The 21,042-nt window shown below is 41.6% G+C and overlaps 1 protein-coding gene and 1 long non-coding RNA gene across 3 annotated transcripts in view; one reads left to right on the top strand and one right to left on the bottom strand.

The window, feature by feature from the left end:
* Positions 1 to 21,042, bottom strand: part of RARB (retinoic acid receptor beta) — a 319,878-nt gene that overhangs the window by 22,988 nt on the left and 275,848 nt on the right. The window lies entirely within an intron of this gene.
* Positions 15,853 to 19,149, top strand: LOC146441174 (uncharacterized). Its single transcript, XR_014850412.1, has 3 exons — positions 15,853 to 15,868; positions 16,876 to 16,983; positions 18,971 to 19,149. It is a non-coding gene; the product is annotated as an uncharacterized LOC146441174 (long non-coding RNA).

Genomic DNA, 21,042 nt, shown 5'->3' with positions numbered 1-21,042 from the left:
CAGCTGCTGATCAACCCTCAGTGCCAAATTGGCCCAGCTCTGTCCTCTTTTTTGGTGTAAATCAAAGGGTAGAAAGAGGAAAAGTAACACATCCTGAAAACTAAGGACAGTTTTTGTTCCTCATTAGCTTTCTTATATGATTCTGGTAGCTTTTATAATAATGATAAAACCAGAATAATATATCTCTTCTTGCTTTATTCATTAAGGCTGCATCAGACATGTCAGTGTTTCTATATTCCCTGTAAGATAATGGATTAAAGTGCTGACGTATAACACTCAGGTTCCAAAAATATAAAGCATTTCAGTAACACTGAACATTGGGCAGATTTAACTACAGCTATAATTCAAAGCAAAAAAAAAAAAAAGGGAGAGAGAGAGAGAGAGAGAGAGAAAGATTAACACAACACTATGTTTAAAAGAGTTAAATAAAAACATGTAAACACACACACATTTATGCAGTAAATTTAAAAACCATCACTGCACTGGGAACAGGAACTGTCACACCGCATGTGGGAAGGGGTTTGGATTACAGCTTATGCTTATATTACATAAATCACACCTTTTGGTATCTTGATCTTTACATGCATGTGATCACATCAATCCCTGATGCAATTCCACTGCCTTTTAATGATGATATGCCAGTGATGAATCTGTGTCACAGTTAATGCTGCTGTAGAAAACTCAGGTTATGAATTTCATTACTTGTGCACTAAATTCTGACTTGATGGCTGCATTAATTAGGAGCTCCCAACAGGGGACACTATGGAAGCTCTCTTGCCCTATGAGAACTCCTGGAAGTTAAAAAACCTTAGAGAAAAAAAAATAAGGTGGTGGTGTGGGGAAAGAGAACGAAAAAAGGTGTATCTCCATACGTGAAGAAGCCAGGTCTTGGCGCTCTCAGACGGCTGAGCGACACACGCCCATGCCTGTGCACGTCTGCTCCAATCCATCTTCCTGTGACAGCTTTCCTGTCCTCTTGACACACATGCCAGGACTTGCACTTCCACACCCAGAAACCTCCAGGCAGTCACACCAGGGTTTGCAAGCTGGCAAAGGCACTTTCTGTTGCCTTAATAAGCAGCCCCTGCCTTCAAATGTTCAGCCCCCTCCCTGATGGCAGAGGGGCAGAACATCACCTCTTGTCATGTTCAGTCTCACCCCAGGTTTGCCATTGCTTTTTCCTTAGCCTCAAACACATTTTCCCTCTTCTGCTTGAAGTGGTGGACAGGACACAAAAGTTGCATCAGGGTCAGATGTATTTTTCAAGGAAAGCAGAGTCTGCCGTAGATGAAACCAAGAGTAGGGAAGACACAAACAGCTTCCCTTGGAGAACCCCAGTGCTCTCATTTAGTAACCACACAGCAATTCTCCTCTCTGAGCAGGGTCATTTCAAGCATGTCATAATGCAGGGAATCGTCCAATCTTAAACACGAGCCCCTCAGGTCCACCAAACTTAGCCACAGCTTGGCCTAAGAATAGTCTGGGATCCAGCCCATGAGATTTAGACAGTCTCTAGACAATCAGGTAAAATCATGGAATAGTGAGTATTTGTACATTCCTTTGTCAAAGGTGGCACAAACGTGTCCAAGGGAGAAGAACCTGCCACTCACAATGCAATTTTTCCTATTATTTGAACAACCTGTGCTTCTCCAGATATCCAGAAGATACACAGACAGCTCCTTTCATGTATTATAATGATTAATCAGCTATAAATTCATAATTTGAAATGCTACCACTGCAGTTTTGCCTCTTGGAGATCCCCATGACCTTTGAAGAGCTCTGTGTATTAGTTAGCTGTAGCAACAACTACTAGTGCTTCCAGTCAGTTCGCATTCCTGTAAAACCACACTTCTCTTGTCCCCAAATATTTTGGAAGTTACTAGTTAAGTTAACAAACCTCAAAAGCACTATAAAGCACACAGAGCAAGTCAGTAATTGCACAGCGCTGGGCACAAGGTCGGTTTGCAAGAAGACTCCTTTTGTTTGTAAAACCCAATGAGAAATGAAGTGGGAGGTGAACTGAGGTAGGAACGCTGCAGACCTGCCAGTTCTCCCTTCTGGGCAGAGGCTTGCTGTCCTGCCTGTCCTCCTGCTCCTCGGGAAGCCACCTGCCCCTATCTGAAAACCAGGCAGCCTGGGCAGGCTGATGGTGCCACAAGCGGCTGCAGGGCCAATGCTCAGTGCTGCAACCAGGAAATCTAGGAGCACCAAGCTGTTTGTTAGGGTGGAAACCCACAAATCTTGCACAGCTCCTCCACAGTCTTGCTTCTCCAATTCCAGAGGCAGCTGCTAAAAAATTTCTAATTCTGGCAGAAGTCAGCGGCTGTGGACAATTTCAGTCAAATATGCAAATGCTCACCCACTGCCAGTGCCAAGTTTGCTCCATAATGTTAAACCCACAACACATACCACGCAGTACTCTCGAATAAACTGTGCTAATGGTATGGAATGGCAGTCCACAAGGATGTCTTTCCCAACAGTCACCTTGGAATATCTCAAACCAAGGGAGACTTAGCAACCCTGATACTGCCGCTGCTGCACTAGGTTCTCTGACCCCATCATCAAAGGCAGCACCCAGGTGCAAATCCCAGGCTGCTCCCAAGCCCAGGAACTGGTGGAAGCAAGCACAGAGATGAGAGAACTCAAGGAGGTTGAGTTTCTCATCTCCAACATAAGGAACAAAATAATCGTCTCAAAAGCAACACAATTATGCTCGACAAACTGACAAGCCATCAATTCAGGACGGTGAGACTCCTGTTCACGTTAACAGCAGCACAATTGCAAGCCAAACCTACTAAAACATGCAGAACTCCAGGTAGTTATAAATAGACTGGTTTCCTAGGTCATGATTTCCAGATGAAATAATGTTTTCTTTTAGGCAAAACAGCTCAGTCTTAAAAAAAGCCAGGAAACTATTTTAAAACAAATTTCCATGCCAAAACTTGGCTTTGACATATGGGGAATGATTGGACACAAAGCCCATTTCAAACACAAACCTCTCATTTCTAATGGACAAAGCCAATAACAAGTACACAGTTGTGTAAGGGGCTTACAAAACCAAAACACATTGAAACCTGCATATTTTGTCGCTGATTCTGAGAAATCAACCATGTCAGCTGTTGGATAACAATCGCCAGAAGAAAACATCTCAAATTAAGTGAGATAGTATCTCTCTACAGACACATATCAAAATTAACAGGGAGCACAGAGAAACAATCATGGAAGACATTTCATAAGCACCTGGCATGCTATCATTTTTCCCCAGGCAGAGAGCAAGCACATATATTACAGAATTCAAGCCTGTCCTGGGTTTCCTATTGAGAAATAACATTCAGCTATGGCAAACCTGCCCCAGCCAATGCGCCAGGAACCTCAGTTCAAGCGCAGGAAAACACACCACAGATCCAGAGGACATCGTCCTGTCGCCTGCCTTCACGTACACTGGCCCTTCCAGCCACTCATGGTATTTTTTATAATTTTTTTTTTTTTTTGAGGAAGGTGAATCTGAACTCTGCCTTACAGTTTTGTATTATTCATTACATAATTGCTATGTTTTATTAGAAATATGATCTATTATTACCCTGAATACGGTAACTTAAATGACATTGAAAATTAGATTATTCTGATTATTAGAGAAGTGAGAAAGGTACTAAACATTTGTAAGGCTGATAATCAATCAGTGTATCCATGTGAGTGCAATAAAAATCAATCAGGAGCTAGTGCGTTTAAATCTAATTTTTTAAGCATGACATTTTCTTCTGAGTTTCTTTTTTAAATGTCACCCTCTTCTACAACAGTGATTGATTCTATCCCCAGGGATAGTTAACTCCAACTGTTTTATTCATTGCGCTGAGCTCTTGTATCCACAGTCTTTTCTAAATACCAAATTAATGACAACAATAATATTTTCATCAAAATGTGAAATTCAGAAATAGGCGTTCATGGAATCGAAACAGCAAGAAGCAGGGCAGTACATTTAAATGGCTTCGAATACCAGGGACCTCTTAACTAGCAAGCAGTGTACTTTATTTAACACAGAAAATGGTGGAATTTTGTGTCTGTCTTTTTCCTCCCATAAAAGAGAAGGCCAAGGATTTGCTTGTTTAAAACATAATTCATTTAGAAATGTTTCAGTAGTGAACAATGAATCACTGGCTATAGGGAGTCTGTGAGTAATTACCTGTGCCTTCAAAATAACCTTATTAGGCTATTTTAAGTAGAGGGGAGACCTTTGATACCTATAGCCTAAGGGCCTCTCTTTTGCCATTCATGCACAGGGGATTTATATGGTTATATCCTGACGAAAGCAACACATCTCCCATTTATGTATGAGGATAACTGCGGGGTTAATATATCAAGAACTGAGTTATAAGAAAGGGTTTCATTATATGAATGAATGATACAAATGGATGCTCTACAGCTTTATTTAACTGGCCTGAAACTTCATCTGTGGTTTTAGGGATTCCCATCAGCCCAAACAATTTTATTTTTGATGTGAAATTTGGCACCTTCTATTGTCACATCCCTGAAATATTAGTAAGTGGAATGAGCAAAAAAAGGAGTTTCTAGTCCTTTTGAAAAAAAACAATACCATCTGATATCAGATGTATGACTAAAAGTAAAGCCAATGCACAACAGCAGACTGAGAAAAATACCCCTTGAAAATAGCTGAAAGGTATGCCTTTGGAGTAATTTTATCTATTTATTATATATTATTATTTCTATTATTTCACTGTCTTTAAAAATTAATTTTTTATTATTATTTTTTTATTTTAAGACATCCAGAAGCAAAACCAGCAGCTATCACAATTGGGATATCTAAAACTGCCAATCCAAGATCGAAAACCACTGCTGAAGGAAAAACAAATGGTTCTACAGGCACATTTGTCTTGAATGTTGCAGGACAGAACAGAAAAACAACCCAAAAAACCAAACAAAACACCAAAATTCCATAAGCTGATTCCAAGTGTATGAATATACCACTAATGGCTACATTCATATTTACTACAGTATTTCAGGATTGGTTCAAGTTCTGTAGAACATGCCAAACAGAGTAACAACTGCCCAAAAAATAAAAATCAAGACTCCAGAAAAACAAATGGACTCCTCCAACTCCTCAAAGAAGCCCTAAAAACAAATGAGAAATGAAGAATTTGCAAAACCAGAAAGACAGTAAACAAATGTTAAAAAAACCCCAAAACCAGAAGAAAATGTGTTTTGCAGCATGCGGGCGTGGGCAGGTAGAGGATGAGAGGCTGAGGAGCAGCTGAGTCAGAGGCAGGACATACAGGGTGCAGCATCTATACCAGAGGCTGAACTGAAAGCAGACTCCTTGGTCTGCCTTACCACCTCCCTACATGCTGCAATCAAAGTAGTAGGAGAGATGGGATTATACATCTAATGATAAACTGTTTAAATAGCATTTGCCCTGTGATTTCCATTTTCAAAGTGCTTTAATATCATCAACTAATTGCCAGTGTGAAATAGGATAATCCACACACTCTTAGCAGCTGATGCTTAAAGAGCTATTGAAGGTTGTTAGCATTAACAATTGCAGGCAGAATAAATCACTAATATTTCCCATGAAGACCCACCAACTTATCTGTAATGGAAATAGCCCAGCCATACTCATTGACTCAGACAAAATTTACTCACTGGTATGTTTCCATCTGTATTTCACATAGGCATCACCTCAAGTTACTTAATACAGCCAGAAATTCCCATATGTGAGATGGAGTATCTCCACAAGCTGGTCTTGCATGTCCCTGTGCATTTTGAGCAGCTGTTAAATTAAACTACACGTGTCATTCCCTCCTCACTCCTGTCATGCCCCATCTCTCTCAGTATTCTGCATGAAATCAGTCACTTCCTTACTCTCAACATAAAACCTATAATTTCTATTAAGATCTACTATGCCACTTGCAACTAATTGCAACTTGCACTTGCAAGTAATTGCATCACCCCGTGAATATTGCCAGTTTTTCCTTTCCCTGCTCAGTGCAGGAATGGGAAGGAGCTTTGGGAATCAATCACTCCATCTGGGGAGGTTTCCTAAATTTACAGGGCTTCTGCAGGTAACCCACTGTGAAGTGCCAGCCCGTGGCAGAATCCCCATGAAACTAAAATCCTCAGGGAAGTAAAGTGTTGTGCTTACTATCCACTGTTTTGGCTGCCAAGATCCCAGTGGATTTACTAGTAACTTCTGTGGCAGTCTAGATAAAATGCTGCATGCAGCTAGTTAAACCAAAATACTCAGGGGAAATGGAGGACAGCTTTTCTGGAATTGCAGTGTCTTAACACATTAGCTAAAAATACACAAGACCACAAACACAAAGTGATTATTCTTTCTCTTCCTTACAGCTGAAGTGACCAAATGTATACGCAGCAATTGAAAAACTCTTCTAAATACTCAGCCTGAAAATAAATTTCTATTAGGCTCTAGTGCATTTCTTTTACCATAGGCTGGGTGAAGAAAAAATCCCTAAATTTCAAACTCTGAACTTTCAGTCAGAAATCACTAAGAGGCCATTAAATGTCTCATCTGATTTCAGCTGTTGAGGTGCCCTTTCAAGCTACCTTCTCAAAACAACTGCCCTTTTGAACTACAGTCTTGAAGCCTGGTACACTAACTCTTTATGGATAACCGATTATAAGCAAAAATACCCTGAATCTGACCTTTCTCTCCAGGGTCACCAAAAGGTAAATCAGTCTACTTATCTACAGATATTACATTAATTTCTCTTCAGAGACAGTCATGGTAGTATGATGCCTCACAACTGGGAGATGCTGGGGTTATCCAAAGTCCTCATTTCAATTTGCTGGGCATTATCCAGGACCTCTGATGGCCAGGAAAGGGTATGCCTGTAAGCTATGACAAGACACTGCACCCTATTCCTGCCTACCTGGCCAGACTGTAAGCACTTCACACTTCAACCTGCTGCAGGTTGAACACACACCAAGGAAAAGAACATGACTTGCTTTTTACTTAACTGGCAAGCTACCTACCATGACAAATTGCCACCTCTTTCCTGACAATGCCATTAACAAACTCCTTCCACAAAATAACTTTCCATAATCAGCGCATTCATCCAATGCAATGAATGAGTCCAAGCCACAGGACAAATTCTGATTGTGCACGATAAAACTGACTTTATGGGACAGCAAATGGAAAGGCTACTAAAAAAAGGTGACCTGGAAGACCCCTTCCCTTTGCTTGCACATGGACATTCAGGACCCAGGGCAATGGCTCCCCAGAAGAAAGAGCAGAAGTTCAGGAGCAACACCAAGACAGTGTGCCACTGCATCTCTCCCTTTTATTATGGGTGGTTTCGTGCAGTGAACATGGTCTGGCTTTCCCCAAATAGGGCTCACTTCTACATTATTTACCAGAATTAAAAATAACAGCCCCAACTTATCCCCACTGCTGTTTTTGTCTTGCAGTGGTGCTACTCCACCGATCGCAGCAGAGTCCTATTAGTGTAAAACTACAGTAGCGTAGTGGGAGATCAGGTCTAATATATGTATCTGCAGATGGATAACACCGCATTCATACCTAAGTTTCATTTCTTTGTTTTGCCCCCAAGGCTGAATTTCACATTTGTACCTCCTGGTGGCTTGTGCAATTGTGTAAAGGTGCATCTAGCGAGAGAGCTGCCAACTGACAACACGTCTGAAGAGGCTTTGCGTGCGCGGGAGCTTCATCAGGCACAGGGAACACATCGCCTCCCGCAACCGTAAATTGAGCTCATGAAGGCGCAGAACAGTTGTTCCCGGCATGTTTTAAGAAAGGGAGCTGCAGTCTTGAATCACAGCGCTTGCCTGTGTTACAGCCTCGGCAGCTTGCAGCCCCGGCCTCCCACTAGGCCAGGGATAATAAAAGCAAAGAAATAGCTCAGAATCTATTTACCTATTCCTCTGAAAACACACCATTATGAACTTACACACATTCCTTCCTAAATGCAAAAGCTTGTTCATAGTCCTACAACTAAAACAAAATAAACTAGAATGGTGATTGGGAGGTTATTTCCACTTCTCAAGGTGCCAGGATTGGCCCCCTAAGTGGAGGGCAGGGGGAACAGAGTGTGCACCCCACAACCATGCTCAGCCTCCCTGCTCGGGCTTACCCTCCTGGCTGGCTGAAGCACCAGGAGAAGGTAAGAGCTGTATCACTTAGCTAGGTGGACCTAGAAGCACTGCTAGATCAGCCAGAAAAAATTGCCTGTTTAAGCCTCACACTGATGCACAGTCCAACACAGCTGGTGGGCACACATCTGCACTGGCCAGGGGGCTTGGACTGCAGGTGGGTTTGATTTTTTAAAGAACAGTGCCTGTTGTTAAAGCTGTTTTGCCATAATACTACCAAAACAAGCTTAATCAAACAGGAAAATAACATGCCCAAACAATACTGTTGCATCTCACTGCATTTTAGTGTGTTGTTTACATCCTCTCCCTTCTCTTCCCAAAAGCAGAGCAGTTGGAATAAACAATCTGCAGATTTGTTGTTGGGGTGGGGCATTTTGTTTTGAAGATTACATCGTCCTTTTTTTACAAACTGTAAACTAAGGAGAAAGCAAGGAGTGAGGTCAGGGGACTTTTTTTCTTTCCATCTCAGGATTTCAGGAAAACCACGCCAAGCCAGCCAGCAGGCTCCGGGAAAGCCCTGCTGAAGCTGGTTGCTGCCACAGGTAAACAAGTTTATTCACTTTCAGCTTTAGTGTCTCACTTGCCACCCTGACGTGCTACACCCATAAGCTGAGGCACTTGAAAGGCCTTTGCCTGTCAGACTTCTCCTCGGATCCCCTTCTGCCAATGCATGGCCTAACTCGGCTCCGAGCTCCAGCTGGGCTTAACCTGCAGCAGCTGAAGCCTCAGCTCACTTCTGGGATCTCTGTGCCTGGGACAGCAGCAGACTTTAATGTGACTCTTCAAAGCAAGAGGTGCCTGGGAGACAAAGGCTCTTGGTTTTGCTTTTAATAAATACTGCTCCATCCATAATTCACATGCAGAAATACTGCTTGTCGTCTACTAATGCAGGCTCTCCGGACATCTGTACTCCTGTTTTATGTGGAGGCAAAAGCATCATGGCGTTACGGGGTCGAATTCCCTTAACACACCTGCAGCAACCTCAGCTGTTTCAGCACTCACGTTATGACATGAATCACTCCACAAGCCTGCACCTAATTATCAGACTGTCTATTTTGATATATTTTATCTTTTATGAACAATGCCAAAGAAGTTCTTTAAAATACATTCCAAATATTCTTTCATTAAAAAAAAAAGCTTTCTTGTCTGGGACTGAAGTTCTGAAATAGCAGGAGTAAGTAGACAAGATTGTTTTAAAAAGAAGGCATGCTATTTACTACAGGACTGGTTTAAAGAGCTTAATTCTGTCAGCTAGGGTCAAGCAGAATCAAATCCTGATTTCTTTGTAAGATCTTTTAAATATCCCCAGTAAAGCCAGCACATAACCTTTTTATATTAAGTACTTTCACACTACATCAGACCAGCCTGATGTAGTGATCACACAAGAAGCAAAGCAGACAGACACTTGCTTCCAGGAAATAGATTCTAGGAAAAACAGCCTTTAATTTTTTTTTTATTTGAAATCAAAGTGATTACTGAGGGCTCATCAACTTCCAGGGCAAGACTTAGTGCACACAAGGGAGTTCATTTTGAGAAGGCAAACAGGCAGCAGGTCAACACAGAGTTAACTCAATAAAATAATAATTTCTACTTGGATAAACTGACCTAGTTTTCCCAGACTTCTCCATGAAAACAAAGGATGCAATTTGGACATAAGATGATGTCTGAAAGGGAAGCCAAAGGCTGGGCAAGGAGACTGAATTCAAGACACAGCTGGTCTTTAACTAAATGAGGGTGGTGGTCCCCAGTTGGCACTAGAAGCGACTGCCCAGCAAGGATCATCTGGCATTACTGGTGGCTCCTATCCCCATCTTATCTTATTGATGCCGATGACAAATCTTTCATGTCCATCACCAGTGTGGGATTGGGCCCTGAACTCACTGTACACAGGCTGGGTGCCTGCTTCCAGCCAGGACGGTCTCCAAGACTGTGGCAAGTACCAGATGAAAGATGCACTAACAAGGGTTTCTATGAGGTCCTCAGGACACTGTTCTTAGGACTACAACATCCATGGGAAGCATGGGCGGCTAAAAGCTCAAGACTTCCGAAAGGAGAGGTTTATTCAGTTCCAAAAAGAGCTGCTGAACACCCACCTGCCCAGCCAGCTGCAGGACTGCCCCAGAGCACCAAGCTGCATGGCAGACACAGCACAACCAAGTTCCCCAGGGTCTGGGATGCACAACATGGAGGACAGGAACAGACAAGGCTCCTTCCCAGCCCCCCTTGTAACTCAACCCGAGATTTGGCAAATCTGAACACAACAGACAACTCTTCATTTTGGGATTCAACCCAATGTTATTTTCAGCAAAGCTTTGTTGTGCTGGAACACCTCCAACCAGCTCAAGTTAAACAATTTGCCTAGAGAAAATGTTCAATGAAGGGGAAACATAAAAGTATGCACAGAAAGAGGCCTGAGTACCCCTCTCTTCTAATCCATCACAAAGCATTAGGGATTAAATACTCATTAAAAATATATACAATAAACTGTTAGGACAGGATATCTAGAGATTCCTCTTAATTGCCTCGTTTTTCCCACACCCTAATTTCTAGGGAATATTTTAAAATATTCCTCCTTCATTAGTGCAAGGCCCCTTTACCAGAGGGTTCTCTCCCTGCCTCACTCCCCCAGCCAAGAAAGGAGACCCCAAACCTCATGGGTTTATATTACACACCCTGTGAGAGGCAACTGATATGTCTGTACAGTTTATGTATGTTTGCACCTTACAATGCCTAAATGCTAGTAGGAAAAATGTTCCTAATAAACATGTGAAATAGCTGTAGCTGATTTAGAAAACAACAGGAAAAGTTGCCAAGAAAAGGCTTTGACTCTCTTTTGAGGACAAACCGGATTTAAGCCTTCTTCAGAATTAAAGGAATAAAATATTTATGCTTATTCTCCTCTGGCCCTGTTTACTTTTCCCTGTGTTATTGAGAGAGATTGGAACATAATAGGGCTTCTTTTTCTTTGTAACAACTATCCTCTTGCTTTTATTTGTTTTCTTATTTTTATTATTTTCATTCCTTTTCCATTTAAAATTATTTTCTGATGTTCTGCTTTAATAGCAGTGTTCACCTGAAGAGCCATCCAAAGAAGGGGGGAAAAGAAAAGCATGGATAGAGCTTCTCTACCAAATTACTGAAAGAGACAAATCAAACACTTTCTTGTAAAAAGTGCTGTCAAAAGGCTCTTATGAACTAAGAGTCACTTGTTCCAGGGATCTGGATCTCGTGGGTTTGATGCCAGAGCTACTCAATGGGATAACCAGATGGCGCAGCACAGTACAATGTGAATTATAAGACCAAGCACACACTGAGCTCTGGACTTCTTCACCAATCTTCACAAGACAGCTAATTGGAAACACAAGAGGCCCAGCTTGCTCCCTGCCCAACAGAGGCAGACGGGTACTGTCAGAGAGCAACTCAAGCTCCCCTAAATCTAATGCTTCATCTTCCAGCATCAACAACGTTCCTGTATCAGAAAAAAAGCACTTTGATGAAATTTCAGATGTGATGCTTCTTTGAGTGTCTTTCCCCCGTTTTGTCTGCCCTACAATCAAAAAATACCATATCACAGATCACCTAGAAGAAGTGCTATGGAAAGAAAAACAAGGGAAGGATAGTCCTTGCATTAAGCAGCAGCTCACACAGCTACGGTGCAGTGAAGGATGCTGAACACAGGAGGTGCAGCAGTTCAGCACATAAGGACATCTACTTGCTGCTGATTTGTCCTCCTGGGCTGATGCCTCCTCTACTGGTGTCTCCAGGTTACAAAATGGCTAAAACCTAAGCAGTGCCACTATCAGCCTTTCTCAGATACAGAAAAAACTCTCATGTATTAGCCAACTTCTTATACTTAATTTTTTTAACTATAAAAAACAGAACTCAGTCTTTGCCAGTGGAACATTCTGTAGGTGCACACAGTATATAAAATCACTTTGCTTCATAAGAATATATGTAACTTGTGGATTCTTTGAAGTGTAAAACTCCCCATAAACTCCAGGACTTCCTGGCAATTTCCATTTTTTCTGCTTCTCTTACATTGTATTACTATTTCCATGATACAAACTGTAATCAGCTAGTTGGGATCTAAAAACAAGGAGAGATGGGAAGAAGCAAAGAATTTGCAGCAGCACCCATTGCACCAGTGATGACTGACAGCAGAAAACCTCTTAATGATGGAAACAGGAGGAGACAGAGCAGGTGAAAACAGTGTCCCTGGATCAACCAGCATGTCAAGGAATGATGTGCTCTCCCGCTCCTTCAACCGTGCAGTGATGTCTTCACCAAAACCTCCTGCCGAAGGAATGAAACCCAGTATCTCTGCGATGTTTTAATCCATCCTCACTGCTAAGTTTTCCTATTTAATTTAAAGTGTTTTTTTCTCCAAGCTCTCAAGTTTTATGGTATAGAGTTTCCCAGGGTCAAATACATCAAGTTCTGCCTCCAAGAAAATACTGATGGTGGAGCATCAACCTCCTTAACATGGGAAAAAACAAGCTATAGTGCAAAATGCATAACACTTTCTGCCAGTAATCCCTCTTCCCACAAGTTTAACGACAACAAAGGTTTAAAAATATAATGCGCTGAAAATGATACAAATGTAATACAATTTGTTAGTCTGTAATTTTCAATGGTTTGTAAAGTCCTCCCTCAGAGGATTGGACTTAAATCATTCATTAACTTGAAGCTGATTTCTTTGTCCTGGAAAGGGGGAAGAACATGGATTTCTCAGATGTAACCCAATTTCCTAACAGAAACAAAAACAACCTGATGAAATTCAGTTACCAAAAAAATCTTTCATACCCTAAGCAGAAGTGTAAATAAATTAAATTACAAAATGAGCTCCTTCACCAAAATCTAACTTTACAGATAGTTTTAAAATTAACATTTCAGTTGCTTCAAAGTTTGAAAAAAGAAAGAAAGAAAGAAAAGTAGGTCAGCATGTTTCCCCAGCATGTCTTTCTGACTCCATTAAAACTGTCTGTCAGATGACTAACCATGCCTATAATCCAACTAAAAGCATGTTTGCTTTCTGTTGCACTTTTTGCCAGGGGAAAGGAAGAATTCCACTTAGCTTTAACTCTGAAATTCAGGTAAATGTCTCCAAAGTCAGACAATTTCCTCCCATTTACTTACCAAATCTGTTTATATCAACAACAAGCAACTGGTTATGGATGCACGGCACTGAGAAACGATCCCACAGCTCATTAAATGCCTATCAGCCACAGGCACCGCCTGTAGGGCTTTAAGCTACAACTTGTAGAAGTCAGGTTTCAGAGCTTCTGTCTGACTGACAGACTTTTCATGAGACCTAGATTTAAACATTTAAGAGCTTTCAGAAACAGGCAAGTATGCAAACAAGTACTGGAGTAAAATAAGATGGGGCAAAACTGTTTCTGTTCATTTTGGGCTAGAGGACATTAAAAATTCTAACGCCTTATGATCTTTCTTTTTCCTTTTATAGAATTGACAGCTGAGTGTTTAAGTTTGGATAGAAAGGGTGTTATTTCTACTGCTTATACACCATCTACTTTAAAAAATCTTTTACACTTTCCACATGAGTGCTGAAGAACTGGAGATTAACTGTTCTGATGTATTTTAAAATGAGCATGTGATACAAAGTCAAACTAAAAACAAATCGAGGCTATTTTTAGAGCACAGTCCTAGGGCCAGCATCCCAGCAGGAGGAGCTGCAACGTGTCAGCCGGCTTATCACAGGCACAGCAATGGAAAACTCCCTCTGCTCTAACAATTCATCCAGCGGATGAAAGCAAGCCATGAGAGTCTGACAGCAGCAGAGGGAAATCCATGGCCTCATCTACTTATGGAGAGATCTTCCTAAACCGTCTTTGAGAGCTTACTGGTTTCTGAGCGCCTGCTTTCCATCTTCCACACCATCAGCACAGGAGCTGCTCTCTGCCTTTTGCAGAGGCACCTATCCTGTGCGAAACCATCTCCAGTGAAGTGATCACCAGAAAAACAAAAGTTTGCAGATGTAAACCATCAGGAAGACGAACCCATTTTCACATATGTTTCTTCTAAGAGGAAGCACCAAATAAGCCTCTCCTCTGATAGAGAGTCCTTCAGGAACATTAGGGTTGCTGCAGTTCCGACTTCCCAGAACTCTTGGGAACAATTTACTGCATTTCTCATGAACCTTGGCTACTGTAGATAACATTTTCAGGTTGGCCTGACAACCAAATAAGCCATGTTTAGCTTCAAGGCCCAGGACACTGGCAATTTGCTCGTTCCCAGACTGATATTTATCTCATTGACATTTCTCCATCCTTTGGATTCAACATCCCAAAATAAAAAAAATTAAAATTAAAAAAAAAAGAAAAGAGCAGTCAAAGGGAGAAAAAAATTAGCAGAGAAACCACAAGGTGCCAGTATAGAAAGCACAAGCCACATGGCACAATGGCAATTAGAAAGAGAGATGTAAAGATGCCCTGCATCCCCGAACAAGAAGATGATCCGAATGAGGAATACGAAGCAGTGAACTGAGTGCATAAAGGAAGAATGGAAGCTCTGAAACAAAGCTTTTGAGGTCATGGGATTGAGGTCTCTGCAGTTATGTCCGCATGACAAAGCAAATGTGGCCTCAGCATCTTTCTTAGGAGTGCAGGGACTGGGTAGGGACTGGCTACCTCCAGATTTCCCATCTGCTCTTACAGCAGCATTGCCCAGCACAGGGCAAGGCAGAAAGGATTTTCCTTGCCATGAAAGCAGCTGGGATACTAAACTCAAGAAGAGGCAAAGGTGATCTGCAATCACAACATCAATGCATAGAGCCCGTCTCTTTACATGTACAATTTGGAATAATGCTATAAACCAAAGTGGGGGATGAGAAATAACAGAAAAATACCAGGGAAAGAATGAGATCTATGTCAAGAAGTGATTTTGTAAGAGATATCTGCCAAAAACACCTTTTACTTTGGAACTGACAGAAGAAAGAATCTGATGACCCCTAAGACACCCCAAAGGTGTAAAATGAAAAATATGAAAAGTTAGACCTGTGTCAACGCCAACTGCTCTCGAGGAAGAGCCCAATCTCCAGAGAAGGATCTCCACAGAAGGTGGCACATGGCAGGACTGCCACAGAAACCTGAGCTGCAAGCACCAACAGACACACCATGGGCTCTGACAACATGTGCTACTTTAAAATAAGGATGGGTTCAACAAGGTCTGAGGACTTTGCTAGAGCACTGAACAGTAGCAAGCACTTCTCTGGAGTATGCTGCAGGTCTAAGCAGAAATTAGACTGTGTGTGCATTTCACTTTTCCCTGCCTCTAGTTATCTCAAATTTCACCTGTAATGAAAGAAAAGTTATTTGTACAAGGACTCTGTGCCACTCTCAGCTGAATATCTTCCACAGGACAATATTGAGAGCCATTCAGAAAGTCCTTTCCTAAAGCACATCTCTTTCAGAGCATGGTTGGGTACTGCAGTACAAATGATTAACATAATAACTTTAGAAGTGCCACAAATTTAATAAAACACCTTGTTAAGCAAAAATGTAAGAAAGGAACACATTTACAGTCATCGAGGACTAGGATTGATGGATGCAGACAAAGGCTGCAGAGAGCACACGAGCCCTGGTAACTTCTGCCAGGATCTGTGTTGTCATAGAGACAGCAAAGAGCGTTGAAAAGTTCACCACGGTAGCTATACCTTAGTGAATAAGTCTTAATGTAACTTCCAGCTGAGGACACGTAATCAATCTCTGTATGAGCTTATTGAAGGAATTCCCTTTATGCTTACTCAGTCCTCAAGAGCCCAAAATGAGGGGAAATATTTTAAAATATATATTTTACGACTTTCAAAGACAAGCCAAGCACTTCTTTTGGATTGGGAAAGTAGGGGTGGTAGTGGCAGGAAGATAACTTTCTTTTGAAGAAGAAATTATGTAAAACATTACCAACTTGATAAAGACATTCAATTAAAAAAAACCCCAAAACACTAACACCAACCAAAAGAAAAAGCATGGAAACAGCAAGTCTAGAGCAGTCTGGCAATTTTGGCCACATGCAACAGTGTCTCCCCCTTTCCCCAGACACCTTCCCTTACAAAGGTGGTTGCAGCCCTGGCATTTCACTGCTGCTCTTCTCCTATTGGGTTCAATCACCTCATCCCCTTTCACACTGCAAAACACAGGACCTTCCCTGTTCTCTCTTTCCTCTCCATGCCTTTCTCCTGGCATCTCCCTCCCAGTGGCATTTGACCCCTGCTTTACCTTCCTCAGGGCAGCAGCACCCTGTGACCTTTCTCGGGTCCCTGCTTCTGGCTCTGTCTCACCACTTGGGAGGTATGGGACACTGCAGCCCACAACAAGCAGTGCAGAAACAGTGCCAGGGGTTGTTTATTGGCTGAGGTCTTCAATTCTTAGCTTACACAATTATGGGGTTTCTATGCAAGGAAGGGGGAAAAAAAAAACTTGCAGCACTAGCATGTTGCAGTTTAAAGTTACAGCTATCTGCATAATGCCTGAAAGGCAAGGAATAGAAGAAAAAAGAGAACCTTAGGACACTATTCTTACTTTTCCCTAACATTTCAGGATATAAAGATCAGACTAATTACCAGACAGTCTTGAGTTGAGCAGGGTTCACTAATCACGCTCTGCTTGAGAAATTAGGAGAGAATTTACTTAGCCACATCATGAAAGGTGCCAATAAATTGTTCAGCTGGAGAGTTAACATAATAAAAAAAATCATTTTTTATGTTATTTTCTTTAGCAGTTTATTAATTGCTGCCTGAAATACTTTTCTGAAACACAACGAGCTGCAAATGAATTCATGGGCTATTAATCTGCTGTACATGGCACTGGAGGGAAAGCTCATTAGGTGAGTTGATGCAATTACTGCTATTACATAACCATCTTCACAGAACATAGAGTAAATTATGGATAATAACATTCAATCTAAGTTGCTCCTTTAAACATTAAAGCTGGCAAGTGAAAGCTATGCAAAATCAGGGGTAAAGGCTATAACACAGTAGAGGCAGACCCCAAAAGGAGAAAGGAAAAGCAGATCTGCTTATTTGAAGACAAAAAAAATGATGTGAAAAGCAAGAGATGTTTGTTTAACCATGGGAAACAATGGACAACAAGTAGAACCCAATTCTGCTACAAGAGAATTTTAATTGTATGTAGATCATTTTCAGCCACCCAGCATAACAAAGTGTGCATTATCTCTGGCAGAGCACAGGCTGACACTGGAGCACTGTGGTTCTTGTTGCAGGAAGACCCTTCCCCACTGGCTTTACTCTCATCGTAAAAAAATCTCCCCATCGGTGATATTGAGAGTTTCGCATTAACTTTTAAAAGTCTCAATTTCTCAGCCTGGAAATAATAAATACAAGCTTTCCTATCTCATCACAAACTGAAAAAGATCTCCAAAACAATCTATCCTTTAAAAACAAAATGAAAAAAATGTAATCTCTATGGCTTGAGCATAGCTTTGCCATTATCTATATACTCCAATTCTTAATTTAATTGGTATTTTCACAGTTTACATCTTTCTACTTTCAAAGCACTTACAGCACAAGGTCTCCCAGCCCCTGTGAAAAAAACGCAATTTTCAGCTCTCAAGATAGGAAAGATAGTCTAATCAGCTTGTAGGGTTTAGAGAGAGGAGTTAGTCCCAGAACAGAATTCAGGGGTTTGTGATTTTCACTCTGATATTTAGCTCCTGCCTCTCGAGAAAGCAAGTTAACAGGCAAAGCAACTACTCTGGAATTTTTGAAAAAGCCCCCAGCCACTGTGTGGTATTTAGGCATCCAGTTAAAAATCTAGCCTGTAGCAAAGCAGAAACAATTCCTAAATCCAGTGCTTCCTGCTGGCTAAAAAGAATAAAATAACTCCAGTTCAGTTCTGACTAACATCTAAATAAAGATTTCATGCATTCTAATTAATTCACTTTAAAATTACATCAGTGGAATCTGCATGAACTGCTCAAATGCAACTCTGCAGACCAGCCCTCCACTTAGCCACTCACTGCGGATAGAATCACGCTTCACTAAGGAGTCTGAAAAAAATTAAAGAGAAATAAAAAATACAAACATGACAGTTCTTCAAGTTGATGTTTTCTGCTTGCCAATTCTAAGCAGAATGAAAATAAGTAAATCCATTCATTCTATTGTTCAGTAGCAGAATGTAATCATACGTCCCAAGAAGCATGAACATTTAAATATTATAAGACTCAAGACACATTCTAAGTCTGTGACAAAGAGTAACAGACGTTTCTGTGTGAGTTAAAAAAACCCCAATACAGAGCACAGAAACTGGATTTTCTCCTCTTCATAAAAATTTCCCTGCATTCCCTCCCTTCCTCCTTTCCTCTCTCCAGAGAGGTTAATTGTAAGCAGATTTACAAATCTGAACATTGCTTCAGTGCACTGAAGTAATCTGGAACAATTCCGTGCCTTTATAAACACAATTTTGATCTATTACAGCTCACTGCAGACAAGGTTTATGCCAGTATAAAGAGGGCTTCTCTGCCTCACACCCTGGTACATGGGCTAGGATGTGCCTGAGGGGATCCCAAAGATCATCAAATACAGTGACAGTCCCTGCAGCCTGCACATTTTATGATGAAGGATGGAAGTTGAAGAGCTGCTGGGATAAGCTGGGCAGTTGTGGCAGAAGGAAGCTCCATTCTCTTCCCCATTATACCCTACAAAAAAATCCAGTTTAGGTTTTCTTTAGGGGCAAATTCTTCACCGCAAAGGTTCTATTCACCTTACAAAGCGTTAGTTGCAGCATCCTGCTTGAAAGAGTCCATTCTTGCTAGAGAGCTTCGCCCAGCTTCCTGCGTGCTCCCTTAATTGCAGGAGGCAGTGCCATCCGCATGACCCCTCGCCAGCTCCTGAGCACCGAGGTCCTGCAGCCAGGCAACAGAGAGCTGCTTGCTGACACCTGGGGTCACACCAAGGATGGGCCTTCAACAGCAGCGTAGAGATCATGTAATAGAAGGGCAAAGGTTAGTTTCCTAAGGCTCTCCATCACATAATGAGCCACTGTCAACCTTAGTAGCCTTCTCACTTCAGCAGCAGTAAAATAAGAATCCTGTGTGTTCACCGTTTGTCTCCACATGACAATTAAAAAAACCAAACAGGCTAGGAGGATATGAAGGACAAAAGTGGTTGGGAGTGGAGTTCAGAGCTTCAGCTGCACCTACATTCCCCTAAGCACCCCTACATGAGCCATGGTGGGACAGCCATACAGCAATCCCCAAATCTGATGCGGTGCTGGGGGAGGGACTGGCTCCAGGCCCCAAACTGGGAGTTGCAGCTCAGGTTTCAGGGACAAAGCTCTGGAGTTTCTGAAGGAAGGGCATCTGATTAAAGAGAGCAGGGCTTTATTTCAAGCTGTGTTTTGTCCTGCTGTAGGATGATAAGGCAGTCATCACTAAGTCGTTTCCCTTCACACTCTTTGTCTTGCCTATCTGGAGCACAAACTTTTTGCAACAGGGACTACACAATGAAAGACAGTCCCTACACTAGTGGGATCCAGTTTCAGCAGGTCTTGCAGATATTATCACAAGGCAAATAGCTCCACTCCTGCCCTGGAGGTAGTGTAGTTACTGACCTCTCTTGATCAGATCTGGGGAAGAAAATGGGGTCGAAGACAGCTTTTCTTCCCTATGAGAACAAAACAACCTATAAAGAAATGCAAATTTGGTGCATTCCTTCATCATCTCACTTCATTCTCTGAAACAAGATAAAAGCATACAAGAAATGCTCAGTATCTCTTCTCATTCAAACACTGTACCCCCATTCTTAAACCCCTACTTATCACACTGGCTATGCACTCAGTTCCCATCTCTTCTCTGATGTTTGTGAAGAATGCTCATTAAGCTCAAAGGGAGCTGCATATGCAGGTACTTTTGCATGCCCTTTAAAGGCAGAACAAATAAACACAGGACTGTAGCTTTTAAGCACAGATTACTCTGTATACTGAAAATCAGCATCTACTCCTCCTAAGCTCCTGGGAGCAGACCTTGCGGTTCCTATTTGCAGGTGCCACCATGATTACTTTTCCCATTTGGGAATGGTTTGAGCATTGCAGGCTTGTTTCCCTGTGAGATTTCTCTGATACTTTTTTTCTGTCCTTTGTTCATGGCTTTCACATTACAAGGTAACAGAACTGTAAGAAGACAGAAAAATAAAATGTGAATAATGCACTGGGGGAAAAAGAAAAACCTCTATCTGGTACGAAAAAGCCGACTGACAGATGTGCCTTTGTTTACATAAACTTCTAAAGAAATGGAGTTGAAACCTAGAGATATGTATGAAAGAAGGTCAGATAAGAAAATAGATTTTCAAATCTCTTAAGAGATGAAAAGCTCCTGTTTATGAAGGGATAACACAGAATCATTTCAGACTTAGTTCTTAAACCCAGAAGACTAGACACACTGCATTCAAACTGATGACATTTAAAGTAATTTCTCTGTTCCTTTGCAAATGCCTTCTACAGAAATGCAGCCAGAGGACATCCCTCACTTCTCCCCAGGATTCTCTGTTCCCCCTCCAACCTGTTATCCCCCTTTGGTGCCTGTAGTAGTTTGAGATAAAGGCAACTGCCAAAGGCCAATTCCACTCAGTTCACCCCAGGAAACAGGCAGAGCAAAACCTTAATTCTTGCTGGCAAAGCTCCAGCTACCCTATGGGAGAAAACAATCCACCACCTAAAAGGCAGTAAGTCTTTATAGTTTATACAAAGTTGCTTTGGTTAACACGTTAGAAATACTGCTGATACTTCCAAAACCTACTCCGATGTGACGTTACAGCATTTAATAAGATTACTATTTCACGTCAGCAATAAAGTCCTTAAGAACTCAAGACCAACAAGCCCTCAGGTGAGAAAAGTGCTCTTTCTTCTCTTCCAAACTGCATCATACTGT

Source organism: Lichenostomus cassidix, chromosome 2 (genome assembly GCF_008360975.1).
Source record: "Lichenostomus cassidix isolate B80296 chromosome 2, HeHo_3.0, whole genome shotgun sequence".
NCBI lineage: Eukaryota > Metazoa > Chordata > Aves > Passeriformes > Meliphagidae > Lichenostomus > Lichenostomus cassidix.
This window is presented reverse-complemented; position numbering and strand designations above follow the sequence as displayed.